Below are 20,728 nucleotides of genomic sequence, written 5' to 3'. Positions count from 1 at the left end.
CCTAAACAAATCGTGTGTTGTTTTTCCTTTCCGCACCTTTATTTTCATCTGCTATAGTTTGTGTAATTGTGTTTGCTGAATCGGTTTTACCATAGTTGTAGTCATTGAAAAGTATCGCAAAAATATTAGTAACATTGATTTTGATTGTTGTATAGTAACCTCACTACTACAACTTAAGTTAAATTGAACTTGGTGTATTTTGCACACCAAGTGTTTGATAAATTGACAAACATACAAACTATTGAGTTTATCTTAAACAAGTCATTGGAAGTAGTAAGTAATCAATAATATCGTTTAAGCGTTTGATTAAGTGAATATCGTATTGATTCAATCCCATCAATTTTAGTCCATTCGGTTTCGCATATCCTATCCTTCCAATAACGGATAGTTTAGACGAGTTTTGATTCTGGGAGCTTTCACACCATTTAAAAACAATTTTAAAAGCATAAGTTTTAAATAAGGGATCTATTCAACCCCCTTCTAGATCCGTCATATTGTCTAACATGTTATAGCAAAACACTTGTATCTTAACTTTAAAAATAGTGGAAGATGTTACTATTTCCGATGGTGTAAACCATTGAAGAATATAGTAGGCATATCGAGGACGAATTCTCGATCCCCTATATATCCAATGTACATTTCTCTTTCTCTATCTCTTTTAATTTTGTGCATATATCATGTGTGTTATATATTGTTCATATTTAAAGAAATGGCGTATAAATAGGTAAAAACAATGGTAAGTAATCAAAACCAAAATACACACCACAATGAAGAAACCATGAAATTTGCTTATTCACTGAAGAGACAATCATACCGACTACAAGCACACCAGAAGAAACTTTTTTTTAAAAAAAAGTGGGAGAAGAAGAACCACACATCCGACTAACCCATCGAGGAGATTAGATTTTCGTTCTTAATAATCTGATTAGGGTGGACTCGTTCTCATTATATAGGCCTCATGGGATTAAAATATCCACCGCTATAAAGCATTTTCAAAAGAGTCGCATGAAATAGAGTAACTCTTCTCCAATGACTTCGTGTACTCCTTGGCCAAGGCAAGATGCTTAAGATGTATCTCATGAAGGCCATCTTCAGCCTTTTATCTACCTTCCTGATACTACTTCAAAGATGCCTCAAGCTCTTATATCCTTTTTCAAGAAGGATCTAGTGCCCGATTTACTCCAGTGAGAGCGGCTTCTGTCATAGATAGTGATGCCCAAGCATAAACTAAGTCTTAATTCTTCTTTTTCACCCTCTACACAAGCAACTTCACCTTTTCAACCAGCATGATGGGGTACTCGAAAGGCTCCACCGTGGTCCCTATGTCTGAAAGTAATATAGACGCCCTTTGAATATATTCCAAATATCAATCTCGCTCGATGGTAAGGGAATTAACACATTCTTAGAGAACTTACTTTTCCCTTTGAAGGAGGTCGGACAAGAAGAGTTCTCCCTTTGCGACGGTGCCTATAGGCCAGAACGGCTGATGTCCGACGCGTATAATAAATCAAGTCTAATAACACCTCTTGATGAGCTTCTTCAAATTTGTTTAAGAAATAAGACTAATCTTGTTCAGAGATAGAAGATGGGGATGCTTAGCAAGCAAAGGCTCTCCGAGCTCATAATCAAGGTCTGGACTTCCTCCATCATCAGATCGTGACGAGTATGAAGCATTCTTCATCATAACTTGGTTAGATGAATCCTGAGCTTCCACATGGGATAGAGTAGGCGTGTCTCGAGAACGAAAAATAGTCGGTACCCCCACTATTGGAACCCCTCAAGTGGTTAGAATATTGGTAGCATTATCCTAGAGAGGGATAACCTGGGGAGTTCTCCTTATTGGCTACATTGTTTTCTCACATTTTATCTTATCAACAAGACAAGAACATATAGGTTACAAAAGGAATAACACAATAATGTTTAAAAAAAGATAAGATCCCCTAACTCACTCACCAAAATTAACCTTTTGGACATCTTAAGAGTCAACTTCCATTAGTAGGTGCATCTATATGAGCCACTTTAATTGCTTCTTTGATGCTACATTAGGAGGGGCGATGCCCCTTGCTAATTTTCTGTATTTTGATTGACATTATGTTTGGTAAAAATAACTTATGGGAACATGTTGAATAAGATGTTCCACTCAACTGAAGAAGACATGTCGAAGGAAGATGTCCTATTTAGATTTTATTCGACATCGCGTCTGTTATGATACAACTGGACGGTTGAAGTTGGTTGATGTACAAGTGTAGAAGATGTTGGAATATTATGCAATCCTATGTGGCGCTTGATTTAAGGGATAAGAGATTGTCTGTGATATCAAGATATTTGATTAGTTACTAAATATGGAGAATATTTATGAATCTAATATTTGAAGCCCTATCTTCATGGAGAAGATTTTGGAAGATTTTCTGGAATGCCCTGCAGCAATTTGAAGCCCAAATCCAGTCCAAAAGATTGTTATATATATCAAGCATGAAACCTATTATTTTATGTGAACTTACATTGTAGTTTGTGTTAGATTTTGTGCAGTCTTGTCTATTGTAAGCCACACCTATATCATATTGATAGAAAAGTTTGGTGTTTTCATCAACTTGTAAGTTCTATGTTCATTCATAAACTTTTAAGCATTGAATTAGTGTGTTTTAGAAGTGTGTCTTCTAATGTTTGTAATTATACTGAGGGGGATTTGAGGTGGGCCTCATACCTAGGTGAGTCTTAGGTAGAAGCTAGCACGGGTAGTGATTAAGTGAGAAGTTAGTAAACCAGAGGTTGTTTGCATAGTACTTTGAATTGATACTATCATAGTGGAGTTATCCCTGGCTTGGTAGCCCTTAGAGTAGGTATTGTTGATATCGAACTGGGTGAACAATTACTTGTGTTCTTTAAAGTTTCTGCACTTGTATACCTTGTCCTTGTGTGTGTTTGGAAAATGGTGTCTCGACATCCTTTTGGACATCTTTAATCTGAATGCCATAATTTCACCCCTAATATAACATAAATCCTCGAAGAAGGACACCAAATACCTCTTTAGGAAAATTCATTCTTTAGACAAATCATCCATCTTATAAAGATATGGCCTAGAGTCTGACAAGTAGTGGCTTTGGCGCCTTAACTTAAAAAATATGTCAGAGCATTGGTAGTGCGGCCAAGGTATATGGAGTATATTTTAGTGTGGGTTTCTTTGTTGAGAGGAGTGACGGGAAAATTGATCCTTTAAGTGCTTGACACAATCCGAATAAACATTAAACTTCCTAGTGCATTGCCGAAGAGGTATCAAACGCCAATCCTTTGATGAAGCAGTTGAGCTATGTTGAGCTTTGAAAACATGGAAGAAGAGCATCAATATTTGCACACTCACCAGATGTAATTGTTAAGGCAAAATTAACAAGTGGTTAAGGCATGTGTGAAAAGAAAAGGTCCAAAAATTCCAAATATTTCCAAATGGGCCTATTTTCTCCTCATTCAAACTTAATCTTAAGCTCATCTACGATCCAAAATCCCTTTTATTTATTTTTTATTATTATTTATTTTATTTTGGAATTTAATTATTTAAAATTCAATATAAATTAAATAAATGGTAAAAATAATGAAAGATTAGTTTTGATTTATTTTCTCCTAAAAAATCTCATTCCACAAAGAGCCTAAATCATATCAAAGTCGTTAATTGAGATGGAAAAAGGATTGGGGAGATGTAAGCCAAAAAGGGAAGTTTTTAAGGCAAATTGAATCAAATATTCAATCAAAGATTTAATCTCTCAATCTTTGATTTTGTCCAAAGTTTGTTAACCTAGATTCAACCCGTATAAGTATAAGGGACAATTCAGAAGAGAGGAGGATTTTTTTTGGTGGCTGCAGAACCCTATAGAATAGCTGGCAAATATCGTGAAACAGGGGCAGCTTGAAGAACTCGATCACTCTTGATCATTCCTCAATCACCATTGGAGCCTGAAACGTTTACAAATCGAAGCATATAGGCCACGGTTCGTTCATAACTTCTTTATCTCGATTGCACTTATTCGTGAGTCATAAGCAAATTCTAATCATACATGTGTGTTCATATTGATGATTGCAAGCTTTCTGCATAGTTAATTGGATTTCGGTTACGATTTGAGAGATCCACCATGTTTAGGATTTTGAGCTTTTGAATTTGGGAACCCTAGGTAGAAACAACTTCAGGACGAATTAAAGGTTCCAATGGATTCGTGAGGCTATTCATATTCGATCTGGGTTGTTTTGCTGCGTTTTCTATGGATTTTTGCAGGTTTCATTGATGGCCATGGGCGGCTGAAGGCAACGAGAACGAAGAACAGGGAAGGGCGCGTTCTGGTTTTTTTTATTTTGTTTGAGTCTTTTTATATATTACCAGCGCTGCGTTTTGTTTTCAACTGGTGAAGATGGCAGGGATGGCAAGAGGCGATTTTGCCGAACTAAGGAGCCTGGGTTCGATTCCCAGTCATGCTGTTTGATTTTACAATTTACCTCATGACGAATCCAATGTTCGCTACCAATCAACGCGCGCAGTAGGGCCTCAGATCTCCACCATCAAATCTTGCTTGCTTCAGATCTAACGTCTGCGAAGCTGCCTGCATACCATGGACTCCCAGAGGCGCTACACCAGATAACCAGCTAAGTATTTTATAAATTTTTTTATTTATTATTATACAAACCAATTTATATTTATATATATATATATATATATATATATATATATATATATTCGTTTTCGTTTTTTAACATATATTAATTTTCCAAAAAAAAACCTCTTATATATCAATAATAGTAATTTTTATTATATTTATTAATTCTTTTATATTATTTGTTATTTATTTTCTTAATATATTTATTATTTATTCATTTAATTAGATTATTTATCTATATATTTTCAAAATTCATATATGCTTTATTTTAACTCATAAGAAATCATAAAAAATGTTTTTTTTGACTGATTTTATTTTCTTTTTTCCGATTTAGTTAATTAGGTCGCGAGACCAATAATTAATTAAATCGATTGCGTTGCTTTACTCAATTCGCGCCCGAATTAGGGTCAATGAGAATTTGCCCTACACTGAGAATATTTGTTTTTCTGTGCCTTCTTTTCAGGGTTGACTTTTCAAACGCCTTCCGACTACGCGCCTGATCAAGATCCGAAGCTAAGTATTCAATTTAGTTTTTAAAGTCTATTTTGTTTCCTTTTTATTTTAAGGGCTACCTTTCGAACTTCGCATACACTCACATCTTTTCTGCCTTTGCTTTGTCATTTTTCAGGGTTAACCCTGAGGCTTCCTCCGAGTGCCAACCATATCAGATCAAATCAAAAGATAAGTATTCTTTTCTAAATATTCGTTTATCTGGTTTTATTTTATTTGTGAAATTAGGGTTAACCCTAATTGACCTATGAACCGATAAATACACTCACCCCTTCTTTTGTTTACTCTTCCTTTTCCAATCTTCAGGGTTTGTCGATTGCCAAAGCTACGAGTATCGGTACCCTAAACCCTAAATTATTATATCTTCTGTTTTTTAATTATATCCCGCTGGTTTCAATTCCCCTCTCCTCCGCTGGTTTCAATTTCCCTTCCCCATTATTACTGTTTATATTAAACTGCGTGGTTAGTAATCCTAGGGAGTGCAAGCCTCTAATGAATTTAGATAATTAATTATAAGATAATTTTCTGAACATAATCACATGATTGGTGCACACACGCACACTTTTGGGTAAACCTCTCTGTTGCCTTGTTGCCTGTTGCTTGTTGCCTTGTTGCCTTGTGTTTTTTTGCAGAATAGTCAGTCCCTCGAATACGAGGATACCTCAGCCCTGTTGCCTCGATTAAAGATCATGGTCCCTAATGATGCTGCCTTCGGTACACTAAAAAATGATCTCGACCCTCGGAAGTTGCCTACGAAAAGGCTGAGGTATCCTCTGGTTGCCTACGAAAAAGGCTATTCTGATCCTTCCCCTTTGATTACCTGCCTCTCTATGGCATGGGTCAGTCTTATGGCGAACGATAATGCGATGACCCGTTTACATCCAAACGAAAGGCTTCATGCCCTCTCATGGCATGGATAGACCCTTTCATCCTGAAAGGCTAAAAGAAACCTATCATCTAAGTTTAAGGTAATTTCCCCTAATTGCTTTGCCTTGCTCTAAAATTTTTATATTCTTTCTCATAATCCTTCAAAAGGGCTACGCTCATTTACGAGCTAAAGTCCCTATTCTTTTCTTCTACATTTCTGAAAACAAAGAGCAAAGCAATTAAGAGCCCATGGAAAACCATGGATGCAAAGGGTGCCTTACGCCTCCCTATGCATAATTACCCCCCCGAACCCTGTTTTCTCTAAAAGGTCTTTTCTGTTTCTTTTAGCCTTTCTAACTTGTTTGGATAAAATAAAAGTCGGTGGCGACTCTTGCTTACCGTGACATTTCGATAAAGTCAGTTCACCGTATTACAGAACTGGCGACTCTGCTGGGGACTTTTCGATTAAAAGAGGGGTTATCTTAAAAGTTTAGGAATCACTTAAATGTTTTCTATTGTTTGCTTTGTTCGCTTTATTTTTCAGGGCTATTTTGGGAAATAAATGAAGGACGAATCCTACTCCCGGATTCAAGAACACTTAAGATTAGGAGCGGCATAGTCATGGAGACCCCCCTTGTGCATGCTTGGGGTTGGTCAAAGTGAAGTTCGCACTTGAGTTAGGCCTCTACTGGTTATTGTGTACCTCTTTTGCATGAGAGAGGTTTATGCATGTATCTTTGGGTGCGTCGGAGCTCAAGGACCTTTAGTCACCTTTAACCCATCCTGACTTTTAGGAACGTAGTGGGAGGGCTATTCTTGGTGCATGCCAAGTTATGGTCGCTACCCGATACTACAGCTCAGATAGGTTTCTTCCTAAAGTATCATTGCGTGGTATGCATGTACCATGTTCGAGGGTGCTTTAGAGGGGGCTGGCAATTCTGAGTCACTTGGTAGAACCCGTTGCTGAAATATCCTTATCCATAGAAATACCCTTGGGAAGGACACCTGATCAGACTCCATGCAAGCCTTAAGCCAAAAATTGTGTGACTTGTGTGACTTGTTTGTGTTCGCTACTAACCTTCATTTCCTCGCAGGTTTTGTTAAAAGGACTTGTTTGTCCTTACTATCTCACACTATGCCAAATGAACTTCATTCGCATAACATCATGACATCATGACATCATAAGCATAACATGATTTAACTAACCCTTTCAAGGATCTTAGGAATTTAGGGCGCGCGATTTCAGGTGCTCTTATCAAGGACTGAATTCCTATCTAGGGGCAAGAGGATTTATTTTCCTCTAGCCACATGCCTTCCAATTCAGAGATTCAGTACCTATCAAGGGGCAAGAGGATTTATTTTCCTCTAGCCATGTACCCTCAAATTCAGAAGTATCCCGAATCAGAGGCGATGACTCACTCGATATGGTGAGCTTGGTTCTCAAAGAAAGACGTTCAAAGACAAAGTTCAGATTTCTTCAGACAAAGACATGACCAAATCATTTTCTAAATGTTGCTAACTTAATTCCTAAAGATCCTTGAAAACATTGCATTTGCATTCATAACATCGCATAACAGGTTTCTTACAATAGGTCTCTCATCCTTCCTCGTTGTTTATTTCAGCATCATGGATCTCGAACAATCTGTGAAGAATCTCCAAGTTCAAAATGCTGAATTTCAAGCTCTGATCCTGAACTTGTCCAAAGGGCAAGACGAGCTGAAAGCTCTCCTGACTAAGAAGGAGAAAAAGACCAAGAAACCCAAAGGTGTGATACACCTGGGAAGAAGATTCAAGGGTCGTCCCAAGAAGGCCGAAGAAACTGAGATTCCTAAAGACGAGGAAGAGGAAGAAGATGATTTCAGTATCAAGAACAACCAGGGAAGCCATGTAGGTTCTGATGCTCAGGAAGAAGAAGAAGAAGAGTATCCTCAAGATGATGATTATTCTAATGAGAAGTATAGGCTGTTAGAGGAGCGTCTGAGAAACGTGGAAATTCAGAAGGTACCTGGGCTGGATTTTGAAGAGCTTGGACTCGTTCCTGGGGTTGTTATTCCTCCAAAATTCAAAACTCCCGCCTTTGCTAAGTATGATGGAGTCTCCTGTCCCAAGATGCACTTGAGGTCTTATGTAAGGAAGATTCAGCCTCACACTGCTGATAAGAGGCTCTGGATCCATTTCTTTTAGGAAAGCTTATCTGGAACTCAACTCGAATGGTACTATCAACTGGAAAATACCAACATCCATACTTGGGAAGATTTGGTTGTTGCCTTCTACCAGCAATACCAATACAACGCTGACCTCGCACCAACTCGCATCCAACTACAAAGCATGTCTATGGGACCCGAGGAAAGTTTCAAGGAGTATGCTCAGAAATGGAGAGATCTAGCTGGAAGAGTCAAACCTTCCTTGACTGACAGAGAGTTGGTAGATATGTTTATGAATACACTGACTGGCCCTTTCTATAGTCATTTGCTGGGAAGTTCGTCATCTGGATTCACTGAGCTTATACTGACTAGGGAACGCGTTGAGAATGGCATCCGAAGTGGTAAGATTCAAGCTGCTACATCCTCGAATATTACAAAGAAGCCTCTCAGTGGGAAGTCAGATTCAAATAATAACCATGGCCAATTTGTTGGGGCAGTTTTGATCTCCACACCGACACCTCAGAGAAGTCGTCAAAGCACACAAGACACGCCTAGGCGTCAGTTCACAAATATCAATATGTCACTGGCTCAAGCACTACAACACCTGTTGAAGTTAGAGTTGATCACTCTAAAGGATCCCCCTAAGAATCCTAGTACTTCTGCTCGAAGCTATAATCCTAATATGAGGTGTGCATACCACTCTGATAGTCCTGGTCATGATACGAATAGCTGCTGGACATTGAGGAACAAAATCCAAGACATGATCGATGCTGGGGAAGTTGAGTTTGATCCTCCTGAGACTCCTAATGTAACTGCTAATGCTGTGGATGGCTAGAAGGATGAACTTTTAGATCATTAGTTTTAGTTTCATTTGCAAATTTCTATTCTGTTTGTTTAAACATTCGAATTATGATAGACATTATCTGTTTTAATAATCATCATCAGTGCATTGCATATGTTTGTCTTGAATAAATTATTTCGCTATCACTCGTTTTAAATTGTGCATTCACTTTGCATATGTTTCGTGTTTATTTAACTCCTGCTAAGTTGTATGCCTTTCGAGGGAGGATGACGAAAACGATACCGCAACCTCATACAGTATGCTGTTGAGCGGACTATGCTGACGATGTACAGGCATTATTTCAATTCCTAAACAGTGGAGATATAAGGATGTTAATCCCTCGTCAACCCCTTTTGAGCCTAAGAAGTAGAAGTTTCTTTCTGGTACTAATTAAAAACCTTGATCATAACCTGGGGCAGGATAGTTCTCAGTTAATTTGGCTGTGCATTCTATTTTAAGAGAATCATTCAGTACACCTTTCAACAAAGGTTTCAATCACAAACGTTCATTCGCACACATCAAAGAAGTGTTGGAGATGTCAATCAAATGCCAATGATGGTTCATCAATCATTAAGCGAGGCAGTCAATATCTTTCAAAAAGAAAAAATGAAAAAAAACATATATACAAAGAAAAGCCTGCTAAGTCAAAAATCAAAAAGATGACTTAGGCAAAAATCAAGGCATCCCGCTGACTGTAAGCTCAAAATAGACAGTTCAGGCAAAAGTTAGGGATATCAAAAGATGAATAAAGAGAAGTCAATAAATTCCAGAACAACACAATGTTGTGACTACCAAAAGGAAGAGGTGACTGCCATCTCAAAAAAGTTCTCTTTGCTTGTGAACCATCATCATTACCAAAAGGTGCAAATCCAAAAGTCTCTTGGAACCTGAATGCATAAGTTGAATTAACTGAGTTTAGGACTGAAGATCATCACGAAGAGGGGTGGGTGAGCCATTATCCTTTGTTTCTTAAACCGTGAACCAAGCCACGTTACAACCCTTGAAAGTCCTAATTGAAGCATGGTTAGTTCGAAGGCATACTGTCACCAAAAGGTATCCTGACTCCTGAAGGTTTACCACAAATGCTGAGTTGATATCCTGTTTTTACAAAAAAAAATCACGTCTTATAAACGTCACGCTTTTACATCTCATGTTTTAATGTTTTTCAAAAAATCAAGACAAACGTATGCATTGCATCTCATGAATTCATTATTAAGCATATTCTGCTACATAATTTCAAATGTTAGCGTCAGAAAGAATTTGCACAGGGTATGGCTAATGACTCAAAGTTATCCCGACCAACACAAATTACTCCAAGAAGCAATGTCTCCTACGTATACAAGGGGCATGTCACTTACAATATACACTTCATAAAGTCCTCGCAAGGTGAATCTCTTCAAGTCCCTACTAACTGGGGCAAATCTATGCAAGTCCAGTTGGACATCTTGGTCAATACTCAGTGGCGTGTCCTAAATCAAATGGTGGTTACTATAATACTGGGGGCAATGTTCAAGGCATCCATGCTTCTCCACAGAGTCGACCTCACAAGATCATATCCCCACAGAGCAATCCTCAAGAGGACACCTTCAAACATACTCGTCCCGATAAAGACATGGCTCCCCGACAGAGTTTACGCCTTCAACACTACCAGTTCTCCAACACCTGGCTTTTCTCCTACTTGGTTTACTAATATCTTTTAGGGTACATCAAATTACTGGTCATCCCCAAGCAAAATCAACAAATCTCCCAGCTGAGCATCTTCAAAAACAAGATCAAATATCAAAATCACAATGATACAGAGATTTATTTTCTCAATCAAGGACAAATCATATTCTGACATCATATATCATAAACATGTTCATACATTGCATACATTACCTCATATGCAAATTTCTCATTTATTTTGAGAAACTCAAAATACATGCATCATAACATCGCATAAAGACTAACTCTACTTTTTCAGGACACAAGAACAAGCAGATAAACAATATCTATGATCTAATTCAGTTACTACGAACGGTACTGACACGATCATCTCTCCAAGACCTAATTCGTCCACCACGAATGGTGTTGACAAAAGAAAGAACCATACTTAATCATGACACTCCATTCAGAAAAATCATGACAACTGAGTCACGATAAAGGAATCACGACAACTGAGTCACGATAGTAGAATCACGACAACTGAGTCACGATAATGGAATCCCGAAAACTGAGTCACGATAAAGGAATCACGACAACTGAGTCACGATAAAGGAATCACGACAACTGAGTCACGATAAAGGAATCACGACAACTGAGTCACGATAAAGGAATCACGACAACTGAGTCACGATAAAGGAATCGCGACAACTGAGTCACGATAAAGGAATCACGACAACTGAGTCACGATAAAGGAATCACGACAACTGAGTCACGATAAAGGAATCACGACAACTGAGTCACGATAATGGAATCACGACAACTAAGTCACGATAATGGAATCGCGACAACTGAGTCACCATAATGGAATCACGACAATGAAGTCACGACAATGGAGACGCGACAATTGAGTCACATATCTAATCCCGGTATTTAGTTCAGAAACAATCAGGGCAATGGAATCACGACGATGAAGTCGCGACAATCGAGTCACGACAATACAATAATGGAGCCATGACAATAGAGTCACTACAATCAATTCACTTCATACTCCCAACACCTGGACGACATCTTTAAGCCCATCTCCAATAAACTTTTTTTCTCTCAAGGCCTGGATGGCATCTTTAAGCCCGTCTCCGATAAAAGTCCCTACTTCAGCGAGGGAAAATTTCTGGGCATTCTAGTGTTCAATCTTCTTCTACCTTCAGATTCCGACTGGCGTACAAACATATCTACATCTTCAGGTTTAAGAAAATTGAACAGGGGCAGCTGTCATACCCCAAAATTTTCCCATACTATGTCTCTTATATAAATTCAAATCAATACACAAAACTCCAAGAACTTAGAAAAATGTTGAAATATGAGGAAATGGCAAGGTGTACAAGTTCACCTATTTCCAAAGGCATGTGTGAAAAGAAAAGGTCCAAAAATTCCAAATATTTCCAAATGGGCCTATTTTCTCCTCATTCAAACTTAATCTTAAGCTCATCTACGATCCAAAATCCCTTTTATTTATTTTTTATTATTATTTATTTTATTTTGGAATTTAATTATTTAAAATTCAATATAAATTAAATAAATGGTAAAAATAATGAAAGATTAGTTTTGATTTATTTTCTCCTAAAAAATCTCATTCCACAAAGAGCCTAAATCATATCAAAGTCGTTAATTGAGATGGAAAAAGGATTGGGGAGATGTAAGCCAAAAAGGGAAGTTTTTAAGGCAAATTGAATCAAATATTCAATCAAAGATTTAATCTCTCAATCTTTGATTTTGTCCAAAGTTTGTTAACCTAGATTCAACCCGTATAAGTATAAGGGACAATTCAGAAGAGAGGAGGATTTTTTTTGGTGGCTGCACAACCCTATAGAATAGCTGGCAAATATCGTGAAACAGGGGCAGCTTGAAGAACTCGATCACTCTTGATCATTCCTCAATCACCATTGGAGCCTGAAACGTTTACAAATCGAAGCATATAGGCCACGGTTCGTTCATAACTTCTTTATCTCGATTGCACTTATTCGTGAGTCATAAGCAAATTCTAATTATACATGTGTGTTCATATTGATGATTGCAAGCTTTCTGCATAGTTAATTGGATTTCGGTTACGATTTGAGAGATCCACCATGTTTAGGATTTTGAGCTTTTGAATTTGGGAACCCTAGGTAGAAACAACTTCAGGACGAATTAAAGGTTCCAATGGATTCGTGAGGCTATTCATATTCGATCTGGGTTGTTTTGCTGCGTTTTCTATGGATTTTTGCAGGTTTCATTGATGGCCATGGGCGGCTGAAGGCAACGAGAACGAAGAACAGGGAAGGGCGCGTTCTGGTTTTTTTTATTTTGTTTGAGTCTTTTTATATATTACCAGCGTTGCGTTTTGTTTTCAACTGGTGAAGATGGCAGGGATGGCAAGAGGCGATTTTGCCGAACTAAGGAGCCTGGGTTCGATTCCCAGTCATGCTGTTTGTTTTTACAATTTACCTCATGACGAATCCAGTGTTCGCTACCAATCAACGCGCGCTGTAGGGCCTCAGATCTCCACCATCAGATCTTGCTTGCTTCAGATCTAACGTCTGTGAAGCTGCCTGCATACCATGGACTCCCAGAGGCGCTACACCAGATAACCAGCTAAGTATTTTATAAATTTTTTATTTATTATTATACAAACCAATTTATATATATATATATATATATATATATATATATATATATATATATATATATATATATATATATATATATATATATATATATATATATATATATATATATATATATATATTCGTTTTCTTTTTTTAACATATATTAATTTTCCAAAAAAAAAACCTCTTATATATCAATAATAGTAATTTTTATTATATTTATTAATTCTTTTATATTATTTGTTATTTATTTTCTTAATATATTTATTATTTATTCATTTAATTAGATTATTTATCTATATATTTTCAAAATTCATATATGCTTTATTTTAACTCATAAGAAATCATAAAAAATGTTTTTTTTGACTGATTTTATTTTCTTTTTTCCGATTTAGTTAATTAGATCGCGAGACCAATAATTAATTAAATCGATTGCGTTGCTTTACTCAATTCGCGCCCGAATTAGGGTCAATGAGAATTTGCCCTACACTGAGAATATTTCTTTTTCTGTGCCTTCTTTTCAGGGTTGACTTTTCAAACGCCTTCCGACTACGCGCCTGATCAAGATCCGAAGCTAAGTATTCAATTTAGTTTTTAAAGTCTATTTTGTTTCCTTTTTATTTTAAGGGTTACCTTTCGAACTTCGCATACACTCACATCTTTTCTGCCTTTGCTTTGTCATTTTTCAGGGTTAACCCTGAGGCTTCCTCCGAGGGCCAACCATATCAGATCAAATCAAAAGATAAGTATTCTTTTCTAAATATTCGTTTATCTAGTTTTATTTTATTTGTGAAATTAGGGTTAACCCTAATTGACCTATGAACCGATAAATGCACTCACCCCTTCTTTTGTTTACTCTTCCTTTTCCAATCTTCAGGGTTTGTCGATTGCCAAAGCTACGAGTATCGGTACCCTAAACCCTAAATTATTATATCTTCTGTTTTTTAATTATATCCCGCTGGTTTCAATTCCCCTCTCCTCCGCTGGTTTCAATTTCCCTTCCCCATTATTACTGCTTATATTAAACTGCGTGGTTAGTAATCCTAGGGAGTGCAAGCCTCTAATGAATTTAGATAATTAATTATAAGATAATTTTCTGAACATAATCACATGATTGGTGCACACACACACACTTTTGGGTAAACCTCTCTGTTGCCTGTTGTCTGTTGCCTTGTTGCCTTGTGTTTTTTTGCAGAATAGCCAGTCCCTCGAATACGAGGATACCTCAGCCCTGTTGCCTCGATTAAAGATCATGGTCCCTAATGATGCTGCCTTTGGTACACTAAAAAATGATCTCGACCCTCAGAAGTTGCCTACGAAAAGGCTGAGGTATCCTCTGGTTGCCTACGAAAAAGGCTATTCTGATCCTTCCCCTTTGACTACCTGCCTCTCTATGGCATGGGTCAGTCTTATGGCAAACGATAATGCGATGACCCGTTTACATCCAAACGAAAGGCTTCCTGCCCTCTCATGGCATGGATAGACCCTTTCATCCTGAAAGGCTAAAAAAAACCTATCATCTAAGTTTAAGGTAATTGCCCCTAATTGCTTTGCCTTGCTCTAAAATTTTTATATTCTTTCTCATAATCCTTCAAAAGGGCTACGCTCATTTACGAGCTAAAGTCCCTATTCTTTTCTTCTACATTTCTGAAAACAAAGAGCAAAGCAATTAAGAGCCCATGGAAAACCATGGATGCAAAGGGTGCCTTACACCTTCCCTTTGCATAATTACCCCCCGAACCCTGTTTTCTCTAAAAGGTCTTTTCTGTTTCTTTTAGCCTTTCTAACTTGTTTGGATAAAATAAAAGTCGGTGGCGACTCTTGCTTACCGCGACATTTCGATAAAGTCAGTTCACCGTATTACAACTTTACCTTAAAAGAAATGAGTTGACCGTCCATGTGTCTCAGATACCACCTAATGAGATACCATAGATGAACCTAATCATAATATTGGTGCAGAATAGCTCACAAGAAAGAGTGAAGTTCATAATATAAAAGAAGAAGAGCATTTAAAGTCTACAAATGGCAAAAAAGGGGGGTGGTGGAAATGATACTTCAGGAACCTTTTATGCGTGCCTTAGCCACAGGGGACTGTACAATCCACTACGTTGGAGAACGTGAGACGCACCACCAGCGATCAAGATTTCATCGAAGTTTGTTTAAAATACTCGAGTACCTTGTGGTAAAGGAAACATAATTACTTACTAGCATTGTGACATGCGCAAAGACTCCATACGAAATGTTACGTATTACAAGAAAGACATTTAATGTGTATTCCCAATGATAGTGACGATCCACCAAGGCTCTTCATATACTCCTGCCAAACCAAAGGTGTACACGACAAACCCTCAACCTGCATAATACATACAAGAGATTGAATAACAACTGTAATGAGTCGTTCGCAAGTCCCAAGGCGAAATGTCAAAGAGCACCACCTCGCATTAAAACATGTGGAACATGTGATCCCTCATTCATCCAAAAACATTTTCGCTCCCAGACACATCTACCACTGTCTGATTAGATCCAATGGCTAACCGTACACCGCATCTCACTTCACACAAACAACTTTAAATGCTCTCCCTATATAAAGAGAAAAACATATCATTTCAAGTATAAAAATTCATTCTCATTCTCACATTATTTTCATTATGCACTGACTTGAGTGTTGAAGTCATAACTTTGCAGGTCAGCTCACTCTCCGTCCCATCAGAATCTTGCTCTATCATTCCAAGATCTTTTATGTTACCGTTCATCGATTAATCTGATTCCATAGAGAACAATTTCCAAATAAACTAATCAACACTGTAAATACCTTATTGACGCTAATAAAGATTAAAAAAATAAACAAAAACTAAGATAAATAAACAAAATATGTTATAAATAAATATTATTGTGGATGTCCATATATATTCTTCTCTTTCATCTTCATCTTCCCTATTAAGTGGTATAGTGAAGTTATGATTTTTCACCTTCCTAATGTCCTATAAATAGAGACTCACATTGTAATGTAAATGACACTTGAAAGAAGATAATATAATATTGCTTTTCTCTTCTCTATTTCTCTTTGATCTTTATTCTTTTAGTTAGTTTTATAACACGTTATCAGCACGAAACTCTACTGTCTGAGTGATTTTATGATTAATTTGCATAATCATGTTTCTTCTATTTCGAGTAAGTTTTTAAGATTTTTCTTCATCTTATAGATTAAATTTTAGCGTGTTATTCTATTATGTTTTTTTATAAAATTTCATTGGAAATTTTGTTTAATTAACACAATTATTTTTTTAACGTTGTCTATCGTCGATAAGTTCTTGAATCTTCCCTGAAGGATTGCTCAAAGAATCATTGTTCAATTTTTATGCAAACATGAATTATAATTTTCATGCATTTCTGAAAAATTGCATGAATAGCGTGCATCCCAGAAAGATTATAAATATTATTATTTTTATTAGTAAAATATTTGTGATTGAGTTCCTGAAGAACTACAAAATATGATTGAGTTCCTGAAGAACCATAAAAAAAATTGTGATTGTGATTGAGTTCCTGAAGAACTATACAAAAAATTGTGATTGTGATTGAGTTCCTGAAAAACTATAAAAAAAATTGTGATTGAGTTCCTGAAGAACTACACAAAAAAAACAAACCTCTTTAGAAGGATTGTGCAAATAATTGTTTCTTTTTATCACTATGAAGATCATTTGTGATATATAATTCCTGAAGAGTTAAAGTTTTAAAATAAGGATTTCTCACACTTTAAAATATTGTATCTATAATATTAGAAGAATTTCATCATGATATTAATGAATCCAAGAAGGATTGCAACTATACTAATAACATATCCCAGAAGGATTGCATCTATTATGTTAAAAATTTGAAAAATGATTGCATCACCTATATTATCGGATTCTAGATGGATTGGATCAATAATAGTGAAGTATTCCAGAAGGATAACTATATTTTTGAATTATTGTAATTTTCTAGCATTTGGCCATATTAAAAACTTATTAAATTTGTTAGACTATAAACTATTTCTTAATTAGAATTATAATTCTATATATTTGATCTTCTTGATAATGTCTAACATTTTTTTTCTTAATTATTGTCTGGATTTTTATATGTCATGGTTTTATATTTTTCATGCCAATGATTATAAGAAAATTTGTGTTATATTATGAAATCCCAAATGTCATGTCCCTTGTGTTATTTAGATATTCTTTTTCTCCCAATAAGATATTACATGAAATTTGTAGCTCCTCTAATTGTCATAGTTAAATATTTATATGCCAATGGCTAAGAGAAATTACTTTACTTTCGAATCACCAATGTAATTCATCTTAATTTTTGTTTCGATCTAAAAATTTATAATTTGTAATATGCTCATTAAATGACTGTCATTCTGGAAGAATGACACACATAATTTTAATCCATCCCAGAAGGATTATTATATTTTTTTAGATCATTGTTTATAACAAATTATTTATATAGTTCCTGAAGAACTTATCAAACATCCATGAAGGATAGCAAAACAAATTAATTATATGAAGATATAATTTTATAAGGGATAATCATTTGATAATTATATGATAATATGTTCATATGCATGTGTATGATTAAAGTGTTGAATCATGAGATACTACTATATTAGTTTTGAATTATATTGGAGGTATCAAATATCTTCGTATTACACAACATAATTTGGACAGGAAATGTGTAATAGAAAAGATACCGTCTTTTCCTCGGGCTTGTACTACACTTATATTAGTACAATTGAAGCACATGCCATTGTAAACCAGAAGTTTAAAAATTACACTTAAATGTGTCGTTGGTAAAATCGACTAGGTCATCTCGGATATAATATGATGCGAATAATTTGTATTGAAGAACCAGAAGTTTCTTCAATCCAGTCAATTTTTGTGTGTTTCTAAAGGAAAATAAAAATTTGAGAAATTGCGTTTTTATGACATTAATTGTTGCATCGACTAAAATATCATGCATATGTCTCTACTCACAACCAAAAGTTTGTGAAATTATTTTCTCAACTAATTAGACTAAGATCTTGTTTTCTGGATTTTTTTAGAAATTCATGTATGAGTATCACATATATTATTAAAATTGATATTGAATATCATATAATATATGTTCATAAAAAGAAAATGGACCCGAAGATCCATTCTTTAGACGTCTAAAGTTAATTATATGGTTGATACTTATGAAATCATCAATTCTAAATTATATATTTGAAACACGCAAAGAATGATATTAAGATATTTATTCGCATTAAGCAAACATGATACTATATCTTAGTCCTCCCTAATTTATTCTAATACTTCTCATCTTAGTGAACATTTGGATGTGTTGTGTATATTCCAATTGCTCCAATATAATATATTAAGATGAGTCATGAAAGAATATTGGAAAAATATAATTAATATGACTCTCAATTTTGAGGATATAATTTGAGAAAATAATCAAATACTTGATTCCAGCCCAGCAGGCTGATTATCACTTGATAAATTAATTTTCCCTATTAGGGGGAGGGAATAAGTAGCTGAAATCATGAACAAGAAGTTCAATGAACAATTGAAATCATGAACAAGAAGTTCAAGTGAACAATTTAAAATAAATTGTTGTCTTGACCCTCGTAGAAATCAATATGAACCAAAAGTTCAAAATATTATTCATTTGCAAAGTTTATGAAATAAATTATCAGCTGATAATACTCCACTCAAAGTGAATTCTCCTATTAGATAATATAATATTGCAAATGAGTTGTTGATGCGCCTGAAGCGTGGTATGAAAGTCGGTTCCAATGTTAAAAGTCCTCTACTAAGAAAAGAAACTAAATATGACCCAAGTGAGGATATGAAAATGCTAAGAGCACTTTGACATAATTTAATTTTTAGTTCCATAAGAACAAATCAAGTACTTGAAATATGAAATAAAGAGATCTCGATAAATTATGTCATGGATGAAATGGAGTAGAACCGAAATTGAGATAACCAAATAAAGTCAATGTTTACAATGTCTTTGTATACAATATATCGCTAAAAGTGATCAATGATAACGAGGATCATGAGTCAAAGTCTATTAAAGATTATAGACTAAGTGAGAATTGACCAAAATAAATATATTCAATTGGAGAAGAATTAAACTCACTTTACAAGTGACTCACTTTTGAACCTGTAGTCCGAACACTTCAAGGTGTAAAACTAATTGGATATAAATGAGTTTTTGTGAAAAAGAAAAATAAGAATGATATAAAGTTTGATTTATTGCTCAATCATTTTCACAAAGACCTAAGTTTGATTTTGATAAAACATATTCACCTGTAGTGGATTCAATCGATTTTTTATATTTAATTAGCCTTGTAGCACATGAATGGCTTAATTTGAACATGATGAATGTTATGCCATATTATTTATATGCATTTACATGAAACTACTCCATCAAATTGAACAAGTTTCTCTATAGGTTGAAATAATCTGGACACGTGTGGTATAATTATCTTAGTGAATATTTACTAAAGCATGGATATACAAATAACTCAATTTGTCCTTGTATTTTCATAAAATGATGTGGAAAAGGATTTGCAATAATAGTTTTCTATGTGGATGACATAAATATTATCAGAACTCCTGAAGAGCTTCCAAAATGTATAAATTTCTTTAATAAAAAGTTTGAGATGAAGGACCTAGAAAAGACAAAATATGTCTAGGTTTGCAAATTGAGCATTTGGATAAAAGAATATTTGTACATCAAGAAGGCTATATAGAAAAGTGTTGAAATACTTCTATATGGACAAATTTCACATGTTGCCTACTCCAACATGGTTGTTAGATCAGTAGATGTGGAGAAAGATCTTTTCAGACCTCGAGAAAAGGATGAAAAATTGCTTGGTCCTGAAGCACCATATCTCAATGGAATTGGAGCAGTAATGTACCTTGATAATTATACACATCTTGATATATTATTTGCGGTCAATCTATAAGTAAGATAAAATTATTCACTTACACGAAGACATTGGAGAGAAGTCAAACATGTACTTCGTTATCTTAGAGATCAAGGTTACTTGTCAGATTCTCACAATAGTAGATCAGAAAGAGGTTATTTGCTTACATGTGATGGTACAACCATTTCATGGAGATCTATGAAACAAATCATGACAACAACTTCATCAAATCTTGCATAACTATTAGCACTACATGAAGTTACTTCGAAGAAGAAATTTTTAGCAACTACCACAAAGAATATCGTCTCACATATAAATGTATGCATGAGGGGGAGAAATAAATATTTTCTGCACTCTTTTTCCCTTCACCATGGTTTTGTCCCACTGGGTTTTCATGGTAAGGTTTTTAACGAGGCAGTTCACATTCAAAGGATATTGTACTCTTTTTCCTTCACTAGATTTTTTTCCCATTGGGTTTTTTCTAGTAAGGTTTT

The sequence above is a fragment of the Vicia villosa genome, linkage group LG6 (assembly GCF_029867415.1).
Source record: "Vicia villosa cultivar HV-30 ecotype Madison, WI linkage group LG6, Vvil1.0, whole genome shotgun sequence".
Lineage (NCBI taxonomy): Eukaryota > Viridiplantae > Streptophyta > Magnoliopsida > Fabales > Fabaceae > Vicia > Vicia villosa.
The sequence above is the reverse complement of the archived record's forward strand: the minus strand, read 5'-3'. Positions refer to the sequence as shown.